Genomic DNA, 7,229 nt, shown 5'->3' with positions numbered 1-7,229 from the left:
TGGCTGCAGCTGCCCCTTGGACCTGGCTCTTGGATGGCTCTGTAGGGGGTGTGTGAGTGACCTTTCCATCATCTGTTTGTGGTAAGGCAGTATGTGAGGCAGGGAGTGTATAGTGCAGCAAAGCTGCTCACCTCATGGTGGTCAGGAAGCTAAAAAAGGATAGGAAAGGGCTGAGGTTCAAATATTTCCCTTAAGGGCACACCCCCCAACAACCTGACCTCCATCCACCAGGGTCGATCTCTTAAAGGCTCCACTGCCTCCCTACAGTGACATGGGCTGGGAACCAAGTCTTTAACATATAGGTCTTTGTGGGACATTTAAGACCCAAGTCATAACAGGTTGCTTAATCAGACACATGGGAACAAATCTAACTTCATAGGGGAAGGTGCCATGTTCAAGTATTGGACACAGTTAAGAGAATATTGGAAAAGAGTCACACTCTTTTGGGCTGAAACTACAAAGAATTGAATGTGGAAAACCCTTGTGACATATGCTTCTCATTTCTTACCATTTGGCTCTTGGTTTAGTCTCTGTATCATTCCACAAGTATTGAAACAGATCCTAGTGGTGATGAGGGGTGGGAGAGGGAGGACTACTTAATAAACTAAAAATAATAAAATAAAAATCAAAAAGCAGAATGAATAAACACAAAGGCAATACAAATATACTAGCTGTAAAACTGATAACATGACAATGAGCCATATTTGTCCTAGTAAAAATAAAATAAATAAGCAATATTATTCTCTTTATTCATGCTTTTTGTTGACTTGAAATTGTAGAAAAGGAAAAAAATGTATAAAAATTTTCTTAAAATAATTTGTAATCCCATAACAAAGACATTCATAGCTATCAATTTTTTGGTGTTCCGTTCCAGTTTTTCTTTATCTTTCTTTCTCTCTGTCTCACTGTAAATGGATTATATCGTATTCTTTCTTTCATGTCACTGACTAATATAGAGAAACAAAATTTGTTCTGTTGTTATTTTGACACATCATAATTTTTCTGTGCCTCTCATTATTACTGGACATTCTGATTGCTTCTAATATTTTGCTATTATGAATGAACTGATGATGAAGAGCCTTAAACATAATATTTGGTGCATTTCTCAATTTGCTGAGTATATGTTTCTGCAAGTAGAATTAGCAGGCTCAATGGCACAAATTTTCTTTAGCTCTTGAAAACTACTGTAAAATCATTTCCTAGAAGGCTATTGCCATTTCCACTCTAAAATATGAGTAGTTTTCCATTGATAAGAGTAGTTTTGAACAACCTTTTCAAAATGAAATGATTATTTTGAAAAGTTTCATTTGTTTGATAAGTAAAAAATGGTACTTAACTATTTTGACTTTCTTTTCTTTGATTTCCAATAAAATGAAATAAATATTTTATTTAGTTGTAGGAAACCAATTCATATGCTTTGCCAATTTGTATTTAATTTTTAATGTTTTATTGACATATTTTTCTGTTTTAATATTGAATTTTCACATATTTTATTGTATTTATATTATACTCTTGCTATATTTTAAAAACTATTTTAATTCATTTTATTGCCCATTTTATTTTATCCATTATATTTTCCAAATATTTACAATAAAAATGTAATCAAATTTCATATGTGTATCTTTTAATCCACCACTTGACTTATTTTTAATTCATTCTAAAATTTTAAGTTCATTGTCTATAGATTTCTAGTAGATAATAAAGTATTCTGAAAGTTTTAACTGTTTACTTTCCTCCTTTTAAGTAATTCAACTGTTTTATATGTCAGCATCTTGTCTCCTAAACCATGCCAGTTTTATTGAGCTTGATATTTGTAATTAAAGACACAGAATCTTTTTTATTAACAAAAAACTTTACATAGTTTCTTTTTAAATACTAAATAATGAATTTAATCACATACTATCGATGTGTTCATTGGCCTTTCTTATTTTGATTTATTGAGAGGCACAGTATTTTAATAAAAATGTGTTCTCATTCAAGAATATACTCTTCTATGTCAAAGTGGGTTTGCTTTTGTTTTTATCATTCTGTTTGATGTTATTTACTGGTGTTTTGTTTTAAATTGTTACATCAACAAATTTTTTTTTCTTCTTTTAATTTTTTTAACTTTAATTTTTTTGTTAAATTTTTTTATTGGTACATTTTAGGTATACAACACAATTACATTTCGCATTGGGAATTGTACCTTTACATAATGCATCTTGGTTCTTATTTTTTCCCCATTCCTAGCCCTCCCTTCACCCCCTCCACCCTTCCCTATTTACAAAGACTTTATTTCCATTTTTCCCATCTCTCATCATTTTTCCTTTCCCTTCTTTCCTTTCCCCTGCCCCTCCCACTACCCTTACCCCTTTGGACCTTTTCTTCCTATTTTGCATTATCAATTATTCATTCTAATCATTGGTACATTTTAGGTATACAATATAATGACATTCATCATTGGAAATTTGCACCTTTACATAATCTCTCTTGGTTCTTATTTTTCACCCTTGCCCAGCCCTCCCTTCAACCCCTCCAGTCCTCCCTATTTACAAAGATTTTGTTCCTATTTTTCCATTTTCTCATATTAATTCCATTCCCTTCTTTCCTTTCCCCTAACCCTCCCACTTCCTTCCCCTTTGCCCCTTTTCTTCCTATTTCACGTTACCTGTTATACATTTTCGTCCTTATTTACACTTTCAGTTTCTCACACCAGAGAAACTATTCAGTATTTATAAATATTATATCTACACACATGAGTTGTTCAACAGTCTTATATGCAGTATAAGTAAAGAATTTCGTATAAGAGTTACATTATCTCATTAAACAAGATGTAGTTAATATTTTTTCTATTCTTGAAAGTTTTACATCTTACATGACTATTTTAAAGAACTTATCAGTGAAACTATTTGTCCTTGAAATTTTTACCTGATGGAACAACCTTATAAAAGTTGTGAGGAATTATTTTATCATATTATCTCATCTGTTTAAAATTTCCATTTCCTTTTGAATCAACTCTGATAATTTGTGAATTTTCTAGAGAGTTGTCATTTTATTGTGTTTTGTAAAGTAGCAGGTGGTTTCACTAGTATTCTTATTAAAATTATTTAAACAATATCTAAGCATCATATCATTTTCTAATCCCTTAGTATAAGTATGTGTTTTTCCTTTATCTTCAGATTAAAATTTGCTGTGATTATATTTATTTTAGAAGACTTCATGATTATCTTTACTTATCTTTTGTTTCAAATTTATTAATTTCTCTTGTTATACTGACTTCTATCATTACTACTTTATCCTACCTGCTTCCCTTAGGTTGATTTCATTTTTCTATCTACTTGGCATGAATAATAATCTCTTTCCTATAAATAAATTATGTAAGGTGATCAATTTGATTCTAATAGCAACTTTGACTATATCTTACATGTTTCAGGAAACAGTTTTATTGCCAACATTTTTTAATTGGACTGTCATTATAATTGTGATTTTTTTCCTCTTACTCTCTCATCAAGGATGGTCTAGCATTCTTTTGTGAGAGCTCTTCCCCTAAACACACACACCAATTTTTGGTCTTTGTTAATAGGATCTAAAATTTTAAAATATTTTTCAATAATATTTCAAGAATAATTTTTTACTTCCAACTTAACTTTTATGTCCAAATTTGTTGCAAGTGATAATGCTAAATCTTATTTTCAACTATCTAAAGATTTAAACAAAAAGAATAGTAGATTTACTACAAAGAACTACTATAGATCCCTTCAAATCTTGTGACATAACAATCCTTATATGAGTTTTATATCACGGTTATGTGGTGCAGGGAGGCAAATCAAAAGATTTCATAGAGTTAAATTTAATCTCCCTAGGAAATAAGTTTGAAATATATCCTATGGATATTCTCCCGATGAGTGACAATGGCCATTCCATTTCAATTCTTTATATATTCTAGATAGTAGTCCATTGTCTGAGGTACAGATGCTAAAAATTTTTTCCCACATTATAGGTTGTCTCTTAGCTCTGATGGTGGTTTTTCTTGCAGTGCAAAAGTTTTTAATAAGCTGAGATCCCAGTTGTTGATTCTTTGTGCTAGTTCCCGTGCTACTGAGGCTTTGTTCATAAAGTCTTTTTCTATGCCAATGTCTTCAAGAGTTCTACCTAACATATCTTCCAGAAAGTTCAATGTTTCTGTTTTAATATTTAGATATTTAATCCACTTTGATCTTACTTTAGTGCATGGTGATAGATACGGGTCTAGTTTTAATCTTTGGCAGGTTGAAATCCAGCTTTTCCAACACCATTTATTAAATAGATTACCTTTCCTCCAGTGAGGGTGGTTGGTTCCTTTGTCAAAGAGGAAGTGGCTGAGTATATCTAGAATTGTTTCTGCATCTTCTAATCTATTCCACTGATCCTCAGGTCTGTTTCTTTGCCAGTACCATGCTGCTTTTATCACAGTAGTTTTGTAGTATTGTTTCAAGTTGGGGATTGTGATACCCCCAGCCATGTCTCTGTTGCCTAGAATTTCTTTTGCTATTCTAGGTCTTTTCTGGTTCCAAATGAATTTTTGGATTGTTTTCTCTAGTTCTGTGAAGCATATTGTTGGAATTTTAATTGGCATTGCATTAAATCTATATAGTAGTTTTGGAAGTATGGCCATTTTCACTATATTGGTTCTTCACACCCAGGAGCAAAGGATGTCTTTCCATTTTCTTATATCTTGCTCAATCTCTTGTTTTTAGAGTGCTGTAGTTTTCAGTGTAGAGGTCTTTTGCTTCCTTTATTAAATTGATTCCTAGATATTTCATTTTTCTGGATGCATGTAAAAGGAATTGTTTCCCTAATTTCTCTCTCAGTGAGTTTGCTATTTGTGTATAAGAAGGCTATTGTGTTTTAAGTGTTGACCTTGTATCTCGCTACTCTACTGAATCTGTCAATTAAGTCTAGAAGTCTTTGGGCCGAGTTTTTTGGGTCTTCTATATAAAATATCATATCAGCAAATAATGGAAGTTTAACTTCTTCCTTTCCTATCTTTATTCCTTTTATTTCTTTCTCCTTTCTAATTGCTGTGGCTAATGTTTCTAGAACAATATTGAACAGGAGTGGGGATAGTGGGTATCCTTGTGTTGTTCCTGATTTTAGCATAAAAGTTTGCAATTTTTGACCATTTAGTATGATGCTGGCCATTGGTTTTTCATAGAAAGCTGTAATCAAGTTGAGATAAAAAGCTTCTATTCCAGTTTTCTGTAGGGTTTTTATCATGAATGGGCATTGGATTTTGTTGAATTCCTTCTCTGCATCTATTGAGATGATCATATGGTTTTTGTCCTTGACTCAGTTAATATAATGTACTACATTTATTGATTTATGAATGTTGAACCATCCTTGCATCCTTGGGGTAAGCCTGACTTGGTCAAGGTGTATGATCTTCTTGATGAGCTTCTGTATTCTGTTTGTCAGTATCTTGTTGAGGATTTTTGCATCTATGTTCATTAGGGAAATTGACCTAAAGTTCTCTTTTTGGGTTGGGTCTTTCCTTGGTTTTGGAATCAAACTAACACTTGCTTCCAGGAATGAATTTGGAAGTCTTGCTTCCATTTCAATTTCCTTGATGAGTTTAAAGAGTAATGGTAATAGTTCTTTAAATGTCTTGTAGAATTGAGCAGTGAAGCCATCAGGACCTGGGCTTTTCTTTGTTGGTAAATTTTTTTTACATTTTCAATTTCACTCATTGTAATTGGGGTGTTTAGAATTTCTATATCTTCTTCATTTAACTTTGGCAATTTGTATGTATTTAGGAATCTGTCCATTCCTTCTGTATTTTCCATTTTATTAGAGTACAGGTTCTCAAAGTAGGTATTGATGAACCTCTGGATTTCTGCTGAGTCTGTTGTGACATCAACTTTTTGTTCTTAATTGCATGGATTTGAGCCTTTTCTTTCCTTTTTTTTTGGTAAGGTTGGCTAAAGGTTTATCAATTTTATTTATTCTTTTGAAAAACCAACTCTTTGATTCATTGATTTCTTTGTATTGTTCTCTTAGTCTCCACTGCAGTGATTTATGCTCTGAACCTTATAATTTCCTCTCTTGCATGAGCTTTAGGTTTGTTGTGCCCTTCTTTTTTGTAGGAGCTTGAGGTTTTGCATTAGGTTACTTATTTGAGTTCTCTCTGTTTTCCTAATATGGACATTCACTGCTATGCATTTCCCTCATAGAACTGCTTTCATTGTGTCCCATATTATTCCTGTATATTATCATGTACTTGTAGAAACTGTTTAATTTCTTTAATTTCCTCTGTGACCCATTGGTTATTCAGGAGGGTGTTATTCAATTTCCATGTGTTTGTGGGGGTTTTGTGGTTTCTTATGTTATTGATCTCCAATTTTATTGCACTATGGTCTAATAATTTATGGGGGGTAACTTCAATTATTTTACATTTACTTAGACATGTCCTATGAGCTAGCATGTGGTCTATTTTGGAGAATGACCCATGTGCAGCCAAAAAGAATGTGCATTCTGATTTTGTGGGGTGGAACACTCTGTAAACATCTATTAAGCCCATTTGTTCAATAGCTTGGTTCAGTTCTAGAATTTTATTGTTAATTTTTTGTCTAGATGATCCATCTATTTGTGATAGTGGGATATTGAGGTCCCCCACTACAATTGTATTAGTGCTTATTTGGTTTTTCATGTCCATTAAAATTTGTTTTGTATAGTTGGAGGCATTTGTATTTGGTGCATATATATTTAGGACTGTCATCTCTTCCTCTTGGATTGTTCCCTTCACAAGGATTTAGTGACCATCTTTGTCTCTCTTAATTAGTTTTGGTTTGAAATCTACTTTGTCTGCAAGTAAGATTGCTATGCCTGCTTTTTTCTGCGTTCCTGTCCTATAGAGAACTGTTTTCCATCCTTCTACTTTTAATCTGTGATTTTCCTTTTTGAATTAGGTGTGTTTCTTGTATACAGCATATTGTTGGATTTTGCTTCTTAATGAATTCTGTCAGTCTATTTCTTTTTATCAGTGAATTGAGGCCATTGATATTGATATTTATAGTTGACAGATATTGCCTCATCCTTGTCATGATGTTTTACTGTTGTTGGCTCTTTTATTTCTTACTTTTCCCCCTTTCCCTTTAGTGTCTTACCTTGCCTGGTGGCTTCCCTCTGTTGGACCTCATGGAGTTGTGACCTTCATTGTCTTTTTCTAGGATATTGTTTAGAATTGTTTGGAGTGCTGGTTTTGTGTTCATGAA

Source organism: Heterocephalus glaber, unplaced genomic scaffold, assembly GCF_053883595.1.
Source record: "Heterocephalus glaber isolate CG9 unplaced genomic scaffold, H.glaber_assembly_v1.0 deba00001431, whole genome shotgun sequence".
Taxonomy (NCBI): domain Eukaryota; kingdom Metazoa; phylum Chordata; class Mammalia; order Rodentia; family Bathyergidae; genus Heterocephalus; species Heterocephalus glaber.
The sequence above is the reverse complement of the archived record's forward strand: the minus strand, read 5'-3'. Positions refer to the sequence as shown.